This window comes from Octodon degus, unplaced genomic scaffold (assembly GCF_000260255.1).
Source record: "Octodon degus isolate 3935 unplaced genomic scaffold, OctDeg1.0 scaffold00044, whole genome shotgun sequence".
In the NCBI taxonomy this organism is placed as follows: domain Eukaryota; kingdom Metazoa; phylum Chordata; class Mammalia; order Rodentia; family Octodontidae; genus Octodon; species Octodon degus.
In genome coordinates, this window is record NW_004524620.1 from 1,541,493 (window position 1) to 1,562,469 (window position 20,977).

The following is a 20,977-nucleotide window of genomic DNA, read 5'->3' on the forward strand; positions in this document are numbered from 1 at the left end:
GGGGGGAGGGAGGAGGAAGAAGTCTTGCCTGACTGCAGAGCTGGGAAGAAGACTCAGGGTGATTCAAATGCCCAAATGATTTCTTCTTCCTCATTTTAATAGAGAGATCTTAGAGAAAACGTAGCAAAGTGAAGTGAGGGCAGAGCGGTTCCCTGGTGTGCCTGGTGCTTCCATGTGTGTATCGCCCACTGGTGCCCGGACACTTACAGTTGATGAACTTAGATGGCCTCATCATTATCACCTGAAGTCCACAGTTCACAGCAGGGCACAGTTTTGGTGTTTTACTTTTCATGGGTATGGGCAAAAGCATAACAATGTGTACCTACCATTACAGAAATACACAGGGTATCTTCACTGCCCTCAGAACTTCCGTGTGCTGCTTATTCATCACTCTCTCTCTCCAAAGTCTGGGAACCATTCACTTTTTATTGATGCTGTTTTTTCTTTTCTAGAATGTCACACAATTGAAGTCACCTCGTGTGTAATCTCAGATTGCATCTTTCACTTAGTAATATGCATTCAAATTGCCCCGCATCTTTGGGGAATTTGATAGCTTGTTTCATTTTAGCACTGTATAATATTCCACTGTCAGGATATGTCCGTAGCCCTCTATTCACCGACCAAAGGTCATCTTCACTGCTTCAGAGTTCGACAATAGTGAGTAAAACTACTTGAACTACCTCTGTGAAGGTTTGGGAGTGCATCTGTTTAAAAAGTCTTCCAGAAAGGATTCAGTTACTAAGAAGTCAAAGGGGAGGCTGTGGTGAAAAATGAACACTTCTACATTGCATGGGCATGCAAACAAAAACAACCAGCTAGGAAATCAGAATGGAGAGTTCTCAAAGAATAAAATTAGGGATTATGTATAACTCAGGAGATTCCTCAGATCACTAAAAACATTATACCACAAAGATAGTATGTGTGTGAGTGTTGATATCAACACAGTTCATACCAGCTCTATCCTGGCAGCAGCTGGTATACTATCAATATTTGAATGGATGAGTCACAGCCATGGCTTGACTGATTTGCTCTCTGTGAAAGCCTGAGAGAATGTTTTCTCTCTAGGCGACTCTCCTTAGGCACACTATACATCGTCGATCATTTTCCTCTGTGACCCCATAATCTCCTTGATCAGAAAATTTGGAACACCACTGAGTTACAGGATGTCACAGCAGAGGTTCTTTTAAGTTCTGAGTTCTCACTGACCTTGAAGGGCTAGGGTTAGACTATTGGCTATCTTTTTAGCCCTTCTCACTGTCTAATTTTTGGTCTGCAAACTTCAGTTGTTAAAAATCCAGAAGAGAAGCTTACTGATATTATACTGTGACAGAGGCAAGTAAGCTTAACATCAGTATCTGTCTGACTAGCTCAGGCAGATGGCTGACACTGACAAAAGATCTACAAGGTACTGTACATGGTTCCAGGGTAAATCCTGAGAGGATTTGACTGAACTTATCAGATAGCAAAAGTTACATTTTTTAGTAACTTTTGTTTTAACTTGGTCTTAACCATCCAGCAGAAAAGAGTAACCACAAGGTATGAAAAGTAAAGCTAAATTAATATGCTGAGCTGTAAAAGTCTCAAGTCAACAACTTTTGACATTTCCAGTTGTGCTGATAACTCACTACTGTCATGGACTATTGGACTATATTGGGTTATTTTGCTGAATTCAAGTACCTACAATCTTTGGACTGCCATCAAGTATGAAAAGGTCTTTTAAAGACTTCTCCAAATACAGAGGCTGGGGAGATGGCTCAATAGAATAAGTGCTTCCCTGGTAAATGCAAAGGCCTAAGTTCAGTCCCTGAACTTTTGTCAGTGTCAGCCATCTGGATGAGCTATTCAGACAGACACTGATGTTAGGCTTACCTGCCTCTGTCATAGTATATCACTAAGCTTCAATTCTCCCCCTCAAAAAAGATTTCTCCAGATACAGCTTCTCTGACTGCAATAGAACACCCATCTCTGACAAAACAAAAGAAAGGGATATAAATAAAGGATCATTTTGTTGTCAAACAAACAAACAAACAGTATATCTGTATATACCAGATAGTTAGCATCGATATGCCGCTACTTTCTCTTAATTCAATGAGAAGAAAATTTTGTGCTAACATTGTTTAGACAAGATATCATGTCTGCATCTTGTCCTCTGAATAACTACTATGAAGACAGCAATATGCAATATATTAATTATTGTAACTGTCATACTGTTTTGAAACTGTTTCATTGTTATTTTTATCATTAAAATGAATAAAAAATAAAAACCATAGGTATGAATGCTTTATAATAAATGGAATGCTACTTGGCTACAAAGCAGGATAAATCTGAGTCACTTACAGGAAAGTGGATGCAACTGGAAAGCATAGCATTAAGTAAAGTAAATCAAAGACATAACCTAAAAAAAAAACAACAAAAAAAAAAACAAACCTGTTTTGAATGGGTAAAGAAAATGTGGTATCAAGGCTGGCCAAATAGCTCAGTGGATTAAATAAATTGCTTAGGCAGACACAGGGGTCAGAGGTTCGATCCCCGGCCTGCTGTACTGGCTCTGCCCTGGGGATGTGCTAAGATGGTGACTAAGACCACCATGTGTGGTGGCGCACACCTGTAATCCCAGCGCTTGGGAAACAGAAAACAGGAGAATCACTATAAGTCCAATCTGTGTAGTGAGACCCTGTAGACCCTGCACTAAAATCCAAAAAGAAAGAAAGAAAAGAAAATGTGGTATTTAAGTACAATGAAATACTACCCAGCTATAAAGAAGGATAAATTCAAAACATTTACAGAAAAATAGATGCATCTGGAAATATGTTGTGTGAAATCAACCAGTTGCACAAGCTCAAATACCATAGGGTGTCTCTCCATTGAGTAAGGCAAAGTACAAAATAAAAAAGATTGATAAAGGATGAATAGAAGAAAACAAGGGATCCAGGAGATCAAGGGTAAGGGAGGTAGGTGGAAGGGAATGGCAAGTAAGTAGAATCAAAATATGTCATGTACAAGAGCCATATAACCAAAATGGATGTAAATGTTACATGTGACAAACATGAGCTAATCTTAATAATAACAATAAGAATGTGGAGGGGTGGGGTTTAGGAGTGGAAGGAGGGAGGCAGGTAAGAAGAAGAAGGGGATTAAAGAAAGGAGCCAGTTGTGATATGTGCACATACCCACTCCTCAAACTAAATGTAGACATGTGCTGCAAGCATGTACCAACAGAAGAAAAGTGAACCAAACAAAATAGAAACAAACATACTCTAGGCAAGTGCCAAAAGGATCATTCGTATATTGCATGATAAAATATGTTTGGTTTTAGCAGAAACTACCTAATTGCTATACAAAGTGTCTATATCAATTTGCATTTCTATGAACAAGGAGAAAGAATTCCTGTTGTCCCGGATCCTTTCCAGTATTTAGTCTTGTCAGTGTTAAGGATCATGAGCATTCTAATAGACATGCCATGATATTTTATAATGCTATAATTTGCATTTTACTGATGGAATATGTTATGAAAGATATTTTTGTATAAATAGCTTCCATCTGTAGAGCTTATTAGGTGAGATATCTGTTAACATCTGATTCATTTGTTTATTAGGATGTTTGCTTTCATACTGTGGAATTTTAAATGTTCTTAAAATTATGTTGGGTAATAGTCCTTTATTAGGTATATTGTTGGAAGGAACTTTGTTGTAGTCTACATGTTATTTTTTCAGTCTTTCAACAGAGTGCTTTAATCAATTACTTCATTCATGAATCAGGGATTTAAAATCATGTCCAAGGTAATATTGCCAAATCCAAGGTCATCCAGGTTTTCTTCAATGCTAACTTTTGAGTGTTTCATAGATTTCCCAATTGAAATAATTTTTAAGGAAGGGTGTCTATTTTTTCTAACATTTAAAAAAAATCAGTTGACTTTATTTTTGTGTGGGTCTGCTTCTGAATTTTCTATTGTTTCATTTTCTATTTATTCTTCTAAAAATACTACAATCATAAATATTGTAGCTGTATAATAAAGCTTGAGGGTAGTTGGCATCACTCTTCCAGATTTCTCTCTTCCTTCTGTGTGTATTATGTTAGATATTATGGTTCTTTTGCTTCTCCATCAAACTTTAAAATCAGCTGAGAGTTAGGAGGTCAAACTCACAAAATTCCCACAACCGCCCTTGAAGACTGGGTCTCCCTGGAGTTCCCAACTCCCTTACTTGTCCACACTGAGCCTCCAGCAACTTGTCAATTGAATCTAAGTTTCTTGCTTTGGCATTGGTGCCCTTGGACAGTTGTACTTATGTATGTTTTCTCAGCTAAGCTGCAATTCTCTGTGTGATCCTGTCTGTCTATGGCACAGAATTTTGGCCTTGTAGCTTCACTTCTCTATGCATCCATAAAGAGTTATTTTTTTTCTCCTCTTGTTCAGCTTTTACCTGTTTGTATGACAGAGTGGCAACTGCTAAATTCCTTTCATGGTAGGCCAGGACATGCTTTGGCTTTGATAGTAGTGGCATGAGATACTTCAGCGATAACTAATTTATGCACAAGTTGGGAATCCTGGAGACTTCTTGCAGAACTATCTCTTAGATTTCTAGGTAGAGGACTGCATATGGTGAGGAAAACAGAAGATTTCTAGGCTTTACGACTATTCTTTGATTTGCCTCATAACTACTTGAAAATTAAAACCGTAGGGCAGGAGAATTGTCTTGGCCCAAATAGGTGGTAACTTGGAGCTGCTTGAATGTCAAAAGAGATTGATTCAACCGAATATAGACTTATTGAAGAATTTTCACAAGTGAAAGCAGAAGGTACATTTGCTTAGTGCAGACATGAAGGAATGTGCCTATAGTTACTTGTATAAAGAAGAATATGAATGGAGAGGTGGAATTAAGATATGTGAGCCTTACGTGATGTACACATGCTGTGTGACTAACCGATTTACAAAACAAAGAAAACCTACATTCCCAATTCTCAAGTATCTATTTTCTACTACTCTCTCTACTAACCACAGCTGCTTTTTGCTTTTGTGCTTTATTTCAAACTGCGGAATTTTATTTCTACAAAGAATAGAACTATGGCTAAAGGCAATTTGAAGTACAAGCAAGATTAGACAGGGGAAAGTACCTGGTTACTGTATACTAACATAATTCTTCAGTAATGAAAAGTGAATATCAAGATCCTAAAAGATTTTGCAGATTGCAAATACAGAAGTACATAATTTTTTTTTTCTTTTTGTGGCTGGCTCAGCCCGCCCTGGGGGCTAGGGCTGGTGCAGCATGCTGAGCCCAGGATCGAAGCACAGTCCCTGCACACTTGCCTAAGTTTGCTTAAGCCGATGCTTTAGACTGCTGAGAAGTCTCACCAGCTCCTGAAATCTTAATATGTAACACTTTAAAAAAAGAAAAAGGAGAATAGAAAAGATGAGATTCTGGAAAGTCCAAAGCATCTGATGACACATAAAAATCAATATACTGTGCTGTGTTCTATTTGTAACCCAATCGTTTCAGTAAGGTGGTGCTTCTCAGTTCTTAAATAAATGTAAACACATGCCTGTCTACGTGACTCTTGTAGAGTTGGGCTAGCAGGGATCCCAGTAGCTCTTTAAAGGACGTGAATGCACATTGGAGACGTGAGCCGAGTACAGCCCGAAGACAAACATCAACTGTGAGTAATTTAATAAGAGCTTTCATACGGAGAGAGGTTATGGATGAGTTGTACTTATTCTCCCTAAATCTATACCTTAGGAAATAGGTTGAACTTTGAATGGAGTTAGGAAGAGGATGGGTATTAGCTACCATTGGATTGTATATACATTAAATATATTTGAAAAGAGATAACCTCTAATTTGCCTCATATTCTACCTCAAGTTCTACATCCATCAGGAAAATAATTTCTTTAATTTCAAGCGACAAATTCATTTTAACTTTTCCTACACCTCTATTTCCTTCAAAGCCCACAGCATACCATTTATTGCATAGTTAAAATCTACTCATGTAAACAATATACAGTGACAAGGTTTGGATTATATTATACATAATATATATGTGTACAGATTAAAATAATTAGGTTGCCATTTTGTTGTGTTCATCTGAGAAAGGGTTCCTAGTCCTGAAAGTTTATTTAGAGTTCATAAAGGAGAAAGGAAATTTTCACTATAATTTAGGGATCTTAAATATACATCCAGCTGGCAGTAAATCAAGGCTATACTATAGAACTCATGATGGTCAGAGTCAAAAGATAAAATGAAACTGTAGATTGGGATCAGATTTATGAGGACCACAGAATGGTAGAAAGTATGATTTGAGAAAATCACATATTTGATAAGGACCTTATATCAAAAATGTTTAAAGGACCTACACAAGCTATCAAGGGCCTATGCAACTCAATCATAAAAGCATACATAACTTAATTTTAAAAGATAAGAACAGACATTTATCCAAAGATATACAAATGGCTATTACGTACATGAAAAGATGCTCAATATCTATAGTCTTCAGGGAACTACAAATGGAAGTGTTGTTAGCTACCCTTTAAATCTATCAGGATGGTTGCAGTAAAAAAGTCAGAAAGTGGCAAATACTGGCAAGTGAGAGGAGAAATAAAGACTTCAAGCACTATGGATAGGAATGTAAATTGTTGTGGTCTGCCTAAAATCTATAGGCAGTACTTCTCAGAGTAAAATATGGAGCTGCCGTTTGTCCCAGCAAGTTTATTTCTAGGGTTTTATACAACAGAAATGAAAACAATATTTATATAAAAATCTGTACATTAAAGTTTTTAACAAGTGTGTTCATGATAGGACAATGGTGGACACACTCACACATAGGTCAACCCTGATGAGACTTAAACATATGCTATCAAGAAGCCAGACATAAAAAGTCACAGGCTGCATAATTTCCATTTATATCATATATTCAGAATACATAAATCTGTGAAGACAGATGTAGAACTTTTGATGGAGAAATGCGAATATGCAGACTTGGGGGAAAGGGTGCAGGGATTTTTTTTTTAACCAATGATTGATTGAGATAGTGGTATACAACTGTGAGAATATTCAAAACACCACTGGATTTGCACACTTACATGATATAAATTTTAACAGTGTGAGAATTCCATCTCAGTCATACTGGTATTACTCTCTCTAGATCTACATCTTAAGGAAGGATTTTGTATATCTTAGAGAAATAGCTGATTGTTGGTATAGGATAAAATGAAGTGTACAAAATAAGCGTGGAATATCCTTTTATATTGGGAAGTACAAATGGCTATCCAAAATTAGTTGAGTCCTGACAAAATGAATCAGAAGGCAAACAGAAGCCCCCAATAATCAAAGATGAAATAATTAGGATGTCAATTAACATAAGACTGAGATGGGTTGAATTACATCAAATGTTTAAATCCATGGGTACATTATAGTATCAAAATAACTCAATGGTGACTTTTATTGGTTCGCTTTCTTGATTTATTTTAAAGTTCTAAAGAGAAAGAATGGAGCTTTTTTCTCTGTTATTATATGGCTGTATCTTGAGATAACAAAATAACAGATAAAAATAAAAGTCCCAGTATATAGGAGTCTTAGCTAATACATGAAAAGTTATAAATACAAACACAAATATGCAAACTCTTAATGAAATGACCTAACTTATAATTATCAGTAGTTGATAACTTGTAAAAGAGAGATAACCATATGAATTCTGATGAAAGTATACAATATTACCTGTGAAAGAAAACACTTATGTGAATCTGATCAAGCATCAAACATCCTGATTTATCAATTTATTTATTTAAAAAATGCAAGTGAAAAAGACCTCAACAAATGGCCTCACAGGAGTATAATTAACAAAGCAAATATTAGAAAGCTCTACAGGATAAAAGAACTAGTTTCCTTAACAACAACGAAGAGATAGGCAAGAAACCAAGTGGAAGAGGGAGGAGTTAGTGGGAAAATCCAGTGCACCTGCCTCCTGATTAAAATGAATAGCTTATTTAAAAAGAAAATCTGGGCTTCTACATGGTGAACACTTTCTATATAGGTTCAACTGGTTCATTCTATGCAATAAAAAATGGGAAGAATAATGAACTATCTACATATACACAGATACGCTGGGAAAGTGTGGCTCTCCGGAAATTCTGACACCTCTGGCCCTGCTACTTCAGACTTTGTTTCATGCACGTCTTCCATTTGGTGGCTTATGAGTAAACGGGTTAATGCAAGTTAAAAATTTAAAATATATCCAGAGATATCAGAACACCATTGATTTTTGATATCATTAAAGAATGATTGATTTACTAAGTATAGTTATATTATTATGCCCTCTAAAAGGAATTTTAGTTTTTAGAGCTATATGCTAATTATCTTTATTCTGTGAAATACCATAATTTATTGACTTATTGTTTGTTTGTTTGTTCATTTTTTCTGTATTTTAGAGAAGAGTCTACAGGGTGTTCAGGGCCTCACTGCTAGATCAGACTCATAGTGATTCTCCTGTTTATAGCCTCCCAAGAGCTGGGATTACAGGCGCTCCCCACCATGCCCATTCTCATTTGTCATCTCAGTGCGCCCCTGGGCCAGGGCGGGCACAGCAGTTCTGGGGAGCTATTTGGCTAGCCCTTATTTTTAAAAATAAGTGGAGTAGGAAAAATGTGTAAGTGAAATAATACAGATTAAAAGATGATCATATGTTAATAGTTGCTGAAGTTGGATAACGGAGTAGGTATCTCAGAATAATATCACTGCCACAACTTTTTTTTTTTTGTTTGAAAACATAAATAATGAATCTTCAAACCGGAATAAAGCAGATACAGAATCGTGACATTTTAAAGCCACATGATAAGTAGGTAATGCACTATTTGAGGGCCCGGATTCAAGAAATAGCTCTTAGGAGCTCTAGCGCTTTCTGCATTGAACTGTCACTACGCTGGTGCTGTACAGTGGACGGTAAGGTTAAGTCCCTGAACGCGGCCTCAGCAAGGATGTCTCCCCGCTGAGCCGTTCATGGTTGTGCTTGCTGCCTATGCGCACTGGAAACGTGCCTGCATTTCCCACGGGGGGCATAGAGTTCGCCTGTAGGTAAGAGTGGGCTGTGGGTCTTTCAGCATCAGTGAAATTCTATTAAAAAAATTAGCTGGAAAGAAGAAGGGCTGACTTCATTAAAAACTAAAGAAAGGAGAATGAGAGAACAGGTTTAATGGAATGTGAAAGAGTACAAGAAAAGAAAAAATGCTTCATTATCAATTGTAGAGGAATGTGAGCTGCCTATGAATAGGGGAGCATATTCGTGGGTGTAATAAAGCCTATATGTTAGAGATGAATAAGGTGTTTAATCTTTAGATAACCCTTTTCATGACGAATATTTATAAATACAGCATTTTATTCATTTCCCCACATCTGTGGTAGAGTGTGTCTCTGAAATGCCCAGCAATAAGCAAAGCAAAGCAAAGCCAAAGACTGGTTTTCTGTCTTCTGATTTTTAATATACAGAGGTATTTTTAATAACTAAATCTTGTCATCAATATTGATGTAATATTGTTATTTTGTGTCTTGAAAAATCTGAAATCTTAATATTTATGTTTGAAGATGCACTGAAAATTATCACTTGAAAATTGTTTTTGTTAGATTGATAGAATATCCTCCAACTTTTCTGACCACCCTCTTCAATTGTTTAAAGCCTTCTCAAGGTAGAATGCTATATTATGATTATCTGTTTTTGTGTCTACAAGTCATATGTTTTTGGGGGTGTATCTTTTGTCAGTCACTTTGCCCTTTACCTGCTGTGGTCCTGGAACAGGCAGTGCACTAAATTGGCCTCCAAGATTCCTGCACTGTGGCCCTTGCAATCAGCGTGATTCACTTCCCTTTTGCGTGGATGGAACTGTGAAATTGGTGGGGCGGCTACACCCTGGGGTTACATGGAAACACAAAGCGTTCAACAGTCCCTATTATTGTTACCTTCTGTTAGACACATTGCTTTCATGGCAAGCCAAAGAGATTTTTATGCCAACTTTGAAGGCATGAAAGGCCATGCTGTAACAGAACTACACGTCTGTAAACCGAGGGAACCTTCTAGGAGCTAGGAGTAAATCCTGGCCAGGTGGAAGTATAAGAACAAGACCCCAATACAAACCCACAAAAGAACTGCATTCTGCCTACAATTCTGTCTGAATGGACTTGGAAGGAGATACCAGGATCAACAGGGTAAAAACGCCCCAACTGCCATATTGATTTCAGTCTGGTGAGACCCTGAGCATGGCAAGAAGTTATGCCCGGATTTCTGAGGTACGTAACTGTGAAATGATAGTTGGGCGTTGTTTTCAATAACTAAATTTGTGGTATTCGTTTAGCAATCAAACCCAATGGAATTGGAGTCATTTTAAAATGAAGGGAGCTTTGTAGGTGGTAGAACATTGTGGAACACAGGAGGTTGGTGTGTTTGGGGGTTAAGTGAAATGCAAAGGGACGGGGAGTTTCCAGGATGAGTCTCAGCTGCCCTGTGGAGCACAGCTGCCTTTCTTCACTTATGCCTAGGTTCTCTCCTCTTTATCCCTCTGATTTGCCTTTTTAAAAAGTCCATATAGTGATGATTATTTTTAATTACAAAAAAATTAAGATAGCGGCCAACCAAATAGGTCAGCAGATTAAAGCACCTGTAAACGGGTGCAGGGGCTAGGGTTCAAACCCTGGACCTGCGGTGCCGGCCCTGACCCCAGAGCATGCTGAGACAGCAGTTGAGACTAGGCCTGGTGGCATGCGCCTGTAATCCCAGCTCTTGGGAGGCTGTAAACAGTCCAATCTGGTAGTGAGACCCTGAACACCCTGTAGACCCTTCCCTAAAAATACAAAAAAAAAAAAAATCTTGTTGGTCTTGTGTCCTCGCGCATATACTTGTGTTAGTTTTAGGGCCTCAGGTGACATATGATGTCCTAAATTCCAATAAAATAGGACTTTTACCTATTTCAGAGGGTTATTGTGAGAATTAGATTTTGCTTGGCATGGGTACGTGCTTACAAAATAATGGCTGGCATTAATCTTTAAGTGGCTACAATGTAACAGTTACTATAGAAACACTTTAGTGTTTGTCTTAGTTACTTTCCCATGACTGGTGAAAACACAAAGCGTCCTTAATTTGAAAGACGGAGGTTTATTATGGGTCAGGGGACCCGTCCATGGTCAGCTAGCTCCAGGAAGAAACAGCGTAGTGGAAAGGCCTTGCGGGGCAAAGGTTTTTAACCCATGGTAGCCAGGAGGCAGAGGCAGAGGAGTCAGGGATAAAACTACACTCTTCTGGGTTATGTCCCCAGTTACAAATCCTCAGGTAGTCCACATCTCCCAGCAGCAAGTCAGCTATTTCAAGCCCAGGTGACATGTGGCGGCCACTTTGATCTAAATCCTAACAATATTGTTTTATTAAGCCCTCATGAAATGTTTCAAATTGCCATCGTATTTGACTCTTGATGGGGAACTCAAGCTTGCCAAGCTTTCTCTAGAGTAGCTGAGCGCCAGCCGCTGGCCCTGAAGGTAGGATGCTATACTATTTGTTTCTGCCTACATTTTTCACATTAAAAAGCAGTCACATTTCAGATGGCTGCAACCAGAGTGTGAACAGCGAGAGATAATGGACAGAAACAGCAGGAACGTGAACTGTTCATTCTTAAAACATGTGATCTGAGTGAAGATATTTAATTAAGGTATAACCTCTGTTAAAGGTGAAATAAAGACACTTTCATCACTACTCGCCAATATTTTTTACAGAATATGAGGAGTCTTTGATTCCATCTAAATACCTGTTTATCCATGTTTTGAAAAAACCTGTTTAAACACATGCCCAGTTTCTTTTAAGTAAGGAACATTGTAGAATCTGCAAAATTTTATACCCTCTGCTCTTTCCTCAGAGTGTGAGGGGGAGGACTGGAGAAGCTGTTTCAAATATCTTTCTTCATTTTCTTGGAAAATGAGTTTTAAAAGTGTGCCAAATACAATAGTTATGCCCAAACTATGGCTGCACAGAGGGAATTTTTATTTCCTTAAAAAATCTTGAGAGAGGAGAAGTTTCCAATTTCATTCTAACTATAAATCTTTTCCCACAGAGACTTGTTCTCACTTGCTGCCCCCTTTTAGAAAACGACACCACGTTTTGTTGGTGAGAACCACTGTTGCCTCTTCAAGCATCTGTCATTCAAAGCTACCCATCAGCAATGGGAAGAAAAGGGTGCTTAAGGGAACCAAGAGCTACAGGAAGATGAAAAGCTGAGATTGTCTTTCTTGGGAAAGTTGCAGCAGAAGCACATCAGCTTTGGAAAGCACGGCACTGTTATCTTCTCTGTGATAGAGACATTTGAATGGTGGTAAAGGTGTCATATTTTTGGTTAGAATAGTTTAGTGTAGGTCTATATTTTCTTTAAAATATAGGCAAAGACATTTGGAGCAATATCTACCATGGAAAAACTTTTTGCTGGGACTTTCTGTCATTCAGAATTATGGTAATTGCCTCTACCTCCCAAATCCAGATTGTTCTTTTTCTTATGTATTTGATATAGGGTCTCACTGTGCAGCCTGGACTCATAGTGATCCTCCTGTCTTCAGCCTCCCCAGTGCTGGGATTACAGGTGTGTGCCACCATGCCCGAGGGTGGGGCTGGTGTAGCATGTGGTGTCAGGGATTGAGCCCCATCCCTGCACTTGCCTAAGCAGGCACTTATTCTGAGGTGCTATCTCACCAGCCCTTTTGGCTATTTCAAATACCCTAATTCAATTCATTGATTAAGAAATGTTCTATTTTTTGCCTAGCTGTCTCCTCAAAACCTCATGTAGTCACTGGGGCAGGCTTCCAGAGTTTGTGTTTAATTCATGATCCAATGCTGGGATTATGGGTGTGAGTGCTACATCTGCCCTGGGGTGGGTAATCTGCATAAAATATAAGGAAGGAAAGGGGAGAGTAAAATCATGGGGCAGAAAAATGAGGTTAAATTTGTAGACAAAACTACATAAATGAGATTGAAGTTAGTAGAGTCTGAACTGGTATTACGCTCCTGGCAACCTAACAAGTTTTATTCCTAGATGCAGACAGAAAACACAAGGTTCCTAGATAAGAATGAAGAACTTTATTCCTCATGGCACTATAAGCAGAGCTCCATGTTTCCTTTGATTTCCATTGTTTTTTCTGGCCAAGTTCAGCAGGACATTCCATAGGTCCTGGGGGATAGTGGATTTGTGTCACTGTTGAGGAACTCCAACCATAGGAAAATTGAAATTTTTAAAGATAGTGAGCTGCAAGGCTCAGGGACCAGAGGTTCGATCCCTGGGCCTGTCATGCTGGCCCCGCCCCTGGAGCATGCTGAAATAGCAATTGAGACTGGAGGTGGTGGCACGCACCTGTAGTCCCAGCTCTTGGGAGGCTGTAAACAGGCAGATCACTATGAGTCCAATCTAGTAGTGAGATCCTAAACACCCTGTAGACTCTTCCCTAAAATACAGGAAAGAAAAATGAGCTGCAAACAGATCTTCCCAACTTCTTTTTTTTCTCATTGACTTTATTGAAAATCAATAATTATATAGCATATTAAAATTGTAGACAAATATTGAAATGTGAAAGATACAAGATGTGGACAGAGTGAATTGTAGAGAAATATTTCTGAATTGAACACATAGCATGAGATTCATAATAGATTGCACATTGTAAATAAATTATTTATGAGCTTAAATGAATATAGAAATAAAAATTGTCCAAAATAAAAAAGAAGAAGAAAGAATTTACAGATCAGTCATATAATAGTTCACTGTATGCCCAAATCAAGAAACTTATATTCATACAATCAGAATTCTCAAAGTAGAAAGGGTTAGGCAATAAATATTTAAAGATTAAAATTTCTGAATTTAGTTGAAATTATAGCACCACATTTCCTAGAAAAATGAAACTTTTTCACAAGAAATTTGAATAAAATCATACCAAGATACACAAAAATGAAATTGTCCAAAACTAATTGTAATGAAAAAAATCATTAAAGTATATACATAAAAAATTAGCTATGGAATAACAAAATTAAATAGCGTCTTATTCCACATTAGAAAAAAAAGAGCAAATGTGTAAGAAACTAGACTAATTAATCCAAACTACTGAAAAAAAAAAAAACAAAGATCTGTCCTCACTGAATTTTATGCTTAGCAAACATACCTTTGAAAACTAAAAGTAAAATATTTTCCACTTATCCAAATTCGAAATATTCTAATACCTCCAGAGGTAGCATATAGAGAATAACAAAGAGTATAATCCAGAAGGCAAGAGAAGTTGATATATGGTTGTGGGTAAAGAATAAAGAGCTCTCAAAATGGTAGTTATCCAGGACGATGTAAAATATACTAGATGAACCCATTTAAAAGGTCATTGAAGATCTCTACAAAACAGTATCAATCTTACGTCGGGATATATACTTATTATGTGTGTGTGTGTGTGTGTGTGTGTGTGTGTGTAAAAGACAAGGAAGAAGCATTATAAAGTCAATGGAAAATGGAAACATACTTCTTAAAGTTTCTAATGCTAGGAGAAAATATCATACCATGTCTATAAGTAGATTGTATGTCAAAGATACAGTAAGTCTTAAAACAAAACTTGAGATTAAGCAGTATTCAGAAAAATTAATTAAATATAATTAATTAAAAATTAAATATTTCAAAACAATTCAACTAAGAAATTTTTCATGATAGTAAAGAATTACTGAAAATAAAACATAACATAAATATTGGAATCACAAATATATGACCAGCACTTCTAACAGTTTGGGGATAGGATACCGCACGAAGTCTTAGTATGTCATGGACGTGGACAGTGTCCATGATGCTTACTGGTGGCCAGGTGTCACTTGTGGGACTGCAATGCTGCTATTTCCTTGATATCCACCCTGAAGACCCAGATGGAATCATGCCCCATAGGGTGCAGGAGAAGTCATTTGTACAGTATGCTGACGGAAGTATTTTGCTGCTGTATACAAAAGAATAACTGAAAGACTGCTTTTATTTTCTCCTTTTTTCTTCTGTGTTTGATAGCTTGCCCTGTTTGGTGGATTCTTTCCATTCTCATTCATGGAGTTTTGGTCATTTTGGTCCCTCTCTAGAATATCTTTTAGTAGTCTATGTAGGGTTGGCTTTGTTTTCATGAAATTCTTTAGTTGTTCTTTGTCATGGAAGTATTTCACTTCTCCATTATACTTGAAAGAGTTTTGCAGGGTATATCAGTCTGGGTTGGAATTTGTTTTCTTGCAAGAATTGACACCTTCCCAACTTCTATGCAAAGGAAAGGTGTTATCCTGTACTTTATTAGACAGTAAGTAGACTGTACCTCTGCTCCAGAAGAATAAATTATTTTTATCTTCAAGGACTCTTTGCAATACAGACATTGTTGAAAATATAGTTTGGAACAAAATCTGCCAGTGCTGCTTCTTCTAAAATGACTAGACATGTTTATGTATGTATGTAGGATGGCTTGGATAATTGTACTACTGATTTCTGCTGGTCTACAGAGGGGAGCAGTTAATGCTCAATTTCTTTTCTTGTCCTTTTTAATTTCTTATAACTTTTTGAAAACCAATTTTCTATGCTTACAACTGGTAATCTGAACAACAAGTTTGAAGACATTATGCAGTACAGTAACCATTGTTGAATTACTGTTATTTTGTTTGGTGAAGTTCTGTATCATTTCTAGTTTATTTGTATTATTTTGTATTCTTTTTGGATAATAAATAAATAAATATCCTGAGAATCACATCACCAAAGAAAAAGACTAGACAAGTAAGAAATCCATGAAGAATTAGCATCCAACAATATAATTCTCTGTTGCTATGCCATTTTGGCACTTTGATTAATTTTACCTCCAAATGATGAGACCAGATGCTCTTAACTTGTCTCATACAACATTTAAATAAAGCTGTCAGGCTCCACATAGTTCAGTGGAGGTAGCCCTCAGTGCTGCCCTTGTCCTGGCCTTAGAGTGCCCCAGTCCTGTGTGGCCACTGAAGAGGACATTCATCCAACTGTGGGATAACCGAAGCCACTGTGGGCACGGAAGGGAGTAACCATCCAAAGTGGCATTTTTCAGGGTAGTTGCATAAGACAGGCCAGCTCTGCTTTCCTGGTCCTACATGTTTCTTGAAAAGAGGAAGAACGGCGGTACTGGCTGGTGAAGAGCCAGAGACCACAGTCAAGTCAAAGCCAAGCATTTATCTTTTCTTGAACTGCCTAAATGGAGGGTGGGTAACTAGACGGACACAAAACCAAAAGTTGTTGTTATAGCTAAAAAGTGTGTACAATCTAAGTGATAAGGAAACACCTTTGTATTTTGAGTGAAAAACCGTGAAGAGTCAGGAATGCCGTTCCCTTGTCCTGAATGGCCGCAGCTTTTGCACTGACGACACCTGGTTTCTCTGAGGAAATCCACTTGCTAAGCGAAGCTTCTTCTGCCTCAAGTAGAGAGCATACAGGGAGAAGAAAGAGCAGCACAGTGCACTTACCTGGCCCACACAGTGGGACAGGATCATTGCCACAGAGGAGGACCGTGGAGTAGTGTGGCTCCTGCCTTCGCTCAGGACACACCTGTGCATGGTGGAGGGGAGGCACGATGGGCGATTTCACCTGAATTATCCCAGGATTGCACAGCTGCTGCACTTCCTGTTGTTTGCTAGAATTTTTCAAATGGTAAGTGGCCAGGTGTCAAGCCTTCTGTCTCTTATCAGACAATAGCATCCTCTCCTCGCCCAGGGAGATGGCAGGGCTGCTGATGCTCTTCCACGGAAAGGTGTTTTGGCAGCCACGGACAGGCTCTCAGGCAGCACTGGAAGCCCAGAAAGATTGCTTCTTCCAGCTCTGAAGGCAAGCTGCCTAGCAGAAGCTGCTCCAGGGCAGAAGCCGGGGAACTGCCTAGTAAAAGTTAACAGGTTCTGAATGCTTTCTCGTTTTTTTTAATTTTATATTTTGTATTTTAGTACAGGGTCTACAGGGTGTACAGGGTCTCACTATTTAGATAGGACTCGTTATGATCTGCCTGTGTTCAGCCTCCCGAGAGCTGGGATTACAGGAACGTGCCACCGCATCCAGGCCCAGTCTCAATCCCTGTCTCAGTGTGCCCCGGGGGTGGGGCCAGCAGGGCAGCCTGGGAATCGAATCCCGCCTCTGCGTCTGCCTAAGCAGAGCTTTAATCTGCTAAACTGTGTGGCTGGCTCAGCTTTCTCATTTTAAAGAACTAAAAGAAGGAGGAGAAAGAGGCAGAGGAGAAGGAAGAATAGAATTGGAAAAATCCAAAATGATATTTTGGGATTTTAAAAAATGGTGTTATTTTCCAAGGTTTCTTGTCTTTTCGCTCTAGCACACAAGTCCCTCCTAGTTCATCTTCTGCTTCCCCACTCTGTGTTACCAATCCTGCAGATGTTCTCGAGCTACCTTCAGAAAGTGGCCAAAATCCTTTTGGAACAAAGAGGCACTTTGTCTTCATATTCCAAGGGGCAGGCAAGCCAGGACTCCCTTTGCAGGCAGCGCAGACATCTGAAACACAGTGAATAAAAAAGACTGTAGAAATCAAATTGCACTTGTGAAACAAAACGACAATAAAAACAACTCCCTAATCTTTCAAATGTCATGCAGCTCAGCTATAGTTTTCAATTTAGCATTCACAGCCAGCTCTGCCTTAAATGCAATTCCTCTTCGCGCTGGCCAAATAAAACCTTCTATTTAGAAACTACTTAATTGTAATACCATTACATTGTATCACACCCAGTAGAATATAAAAACAGAAGAATAATTTAAAGGAAATAATTTAAAGGAGGCAATATATTTCATAATACATTTTTCTCTGTCTCAAGTGGGAGGGTCATGGACCACACCTTTTTGGCCGCTTGTCAAGATTCACAATTTTTATGAACTTATATGTATATAATTACCATTAACTACTCTCAGTTTTAAAAAAAGAACTTCTTTTCACATTCTGTTCAGTATTATAGCTATTCCTATGTTTAGAATGATAAGAAAGTAATGTACCATCAGAGATCCCCACTGTGTAGTATGCTCTATACAGTCAGATGTGTTAATGGTGTGAATTTCAGCGCCGCTATTCAGTAGTTTTATGTGACCTTAGGTGTTTAACCTCTCTAAACTCAATTAAATGAAACATAAAGTGTATATAAAAGTCCATGTCACTGGATCTTTGGATAGTGGTGGGGACTGAGTGAGATGACTAGTGTGAAAACAGTACTGCAGCAGGTCGTGCTAGCTGTCCACCGAAATCTATTTTCACTTCTTCTTGAACCACTATGAAATCTCCTTTTCTGTCTTCCTTGTGGTTAGGTGGGGCCGTATGACTAATTGTTTTCCATGAATGTGAGCAGAAAGAATACGTGCCAATTCACAGCCTCAGAATGAAGGGTCCTCGACACCATCTTCTTCCAAGTAGACCCAGGGCCTAGCAAGACTTTTGCCTTTGTCCATACAGGCGGCAATGCCCTAGACTCAGGAGGTCTGGCAGACTGCATGTGTCTCTGTAGCTTTGAGCCCCTCTATGCATTTACATGAGAGATAGACTCCTTCTTGCTTGAGCTTTGCACATTTCAATGTCCTTGTAAGTGCTATAGACCCTTCTACTCTAGGTATCAGTTATTTATAGGTCTTTACATAATAGCACATGTCCATTTCTCTATCGCTCTATGCTTTATTTGAAGGAAATTGTTATGGTTTCTTTCCAGCCTTCCCTACCCCTCCAGAAAACAAAAATGCATAGGTGGTTGCAGCTTTTGAGAATGACTGGATTATCAGTGTGGGATACTGGACTAGTTCATTGGTTGGTTTAGTGTAGTTCTGGGTACTGGAGATGGATTTACTAAAGAGAGAAGGCCCATGCTAAGTATGGATGGTGCCAGAGGATGGGCTCATAGCCTTTGAGGACTACAAAGAGAATGAAGGAAGGTTCCCTGCTTCATGCCTGCCACACCATGAACTCTTTTCTCCTCTACCACATCCCTCTGCCAACTTGGAGCTAGCTGACAATGGACTGAGATCTTTGCAAAGCATAAGCTAAAATAAACCTCTCCTACTTTAATCTGCTGGAAGACAGAATAGTTAAAACTCTTCAGGACACAGGTATAAGCAAAGATTTTCTGAACAAAACAAAATTGCACAAGAATCAACAATTGGTAAAATATCAAATTAAAAAGCTTTTGTATAGCTAAGGAAACCACCAGCAGAGTATTATCTACTGTAGAAAAAGAACTCAAAAAATTAGATGCCTCAGATTTAAAGGTTCAATTATAAAGAGACATCTGAAATGATCAGATATGTCTCAGGTGAAGAAATACAAATGGCTAATAAATATATAAAAATGTTCATCACTTATGGAAATTTGGGAAGTTCAAATTAAAATAAGCTTATATTTCTATTTCACCCCAGAAAAATGGCTACTATCAATATGTCAACCAATAACAAATGTTGATGAGGGTATGGGGAGAAAGAAACCCTTCCCAATTGTTGGCAGCAGTGCCAACTGATGTAATCACTATGGAAATCAGTATGGCGACTCCTCAGAAACCAAGATCAAAAATTCCATTTGATGCAGCTATTCCCCCTTCTATGTATCTTTCCAAAAGAGTCAAAAACATCACACCACATTAAACAACACATATCCATGTTCATAGCAGCACAATTCATAATAGGAAAAGTTGATTTTCATAATGGAAAGGTATGATGCACTTTTAAAATAAGAAGATCAATTTTATATATTCATCATAGAAATGTACTACATATTGCAAAATGGAATAGAAAACACTACTGGGGGCTAAGGAAGGAGGCTAAGGCAAGTTCGAACCCAGGCTGGGCAACTTAGTAACTTAGAAAGACCCTCTTATGGGCATGTACCCACTCCCCAAGATGAATGTAAAATGCATGTACTGAAAATGTGTGTTAATTTAAAAGCATTAAAAAAAGACACTGTCTCAAAATAAAAAATAAAAAGTGGGTTGCGCATATATTTTTGTGTGAAGGCTGTGGATTCCATCCCCAGTACAGCAAGAATAAAAATGAAAACAAGAGCCGGCCAGGATAGCTCCGTGGACGAAAACACCTGCTTAGGCAGAACACAGGGGCTGGGGTTCGATACCCAGCATACCATGCCAGCCCCGCCCCCAGGGCGTGCTGAGACAGAGGTTGAGACTGGCTGTGGTGGTACGCTCCTGTAATCCCAGTGCTTGGGAGGCTGAAAACAGGAGAATCACTATGAATTTGATCTACCTAGTGAGACCCTGTATACCCTGTAGACCCTGTCCTAAATTCATAAAACAAAACAAAACAAAATACCCTCTGGGATGCCTCCAGAATTTGTCACTAATAAGCCTGCCTTGAGTTAGAAGAACTTGCACTTAGAGAAAGTTCCCAAGGGATGTTCCAGCTGCTCTGTTATGATTCTCATATTTTGAGAATGAACTATCACTCTGAATGAATACAAAACATTAACTCTTTTAAGAAACTGAGTCATTGCTTGGGAAGAAGTTTCCATCATACATACCTTGCTCATAATAAGCTGAAGGGTTTTTGGTTTTGCAAATGCTTGCCCCTAATTTTTGGTTAGTTGTAAAGAACCAAGGTGGACAGCAATACCACAAAGTGAAAAAAATGATATAAGTATATTCCAGAATCCTAATTGGCAGTGGGTTTTATTAAAATAACACTTGGTTATAGAAGTAAGTGATGGATGCTGAATACATTCTGATTAGTTTTATTACATTGCTCACCTATAGAATTATTAAACCATCAACCTTCTAGTGTCTATTAGTTAAACTTTGTATAAAATATATACATGTTTCTCCACTGCATGCAAATTGCAAGAGAAAGATGTGCCATTTCTCTACTGTATATTGGATTATGTAAGAAATGTTTGTGAACTATTAAAAAAAAAGTTCCTGTGGATGGCTTATGTACATCTCTGGCATTTGTATTGACAGTTTAAAAGTTTCACTGCATGATAAAA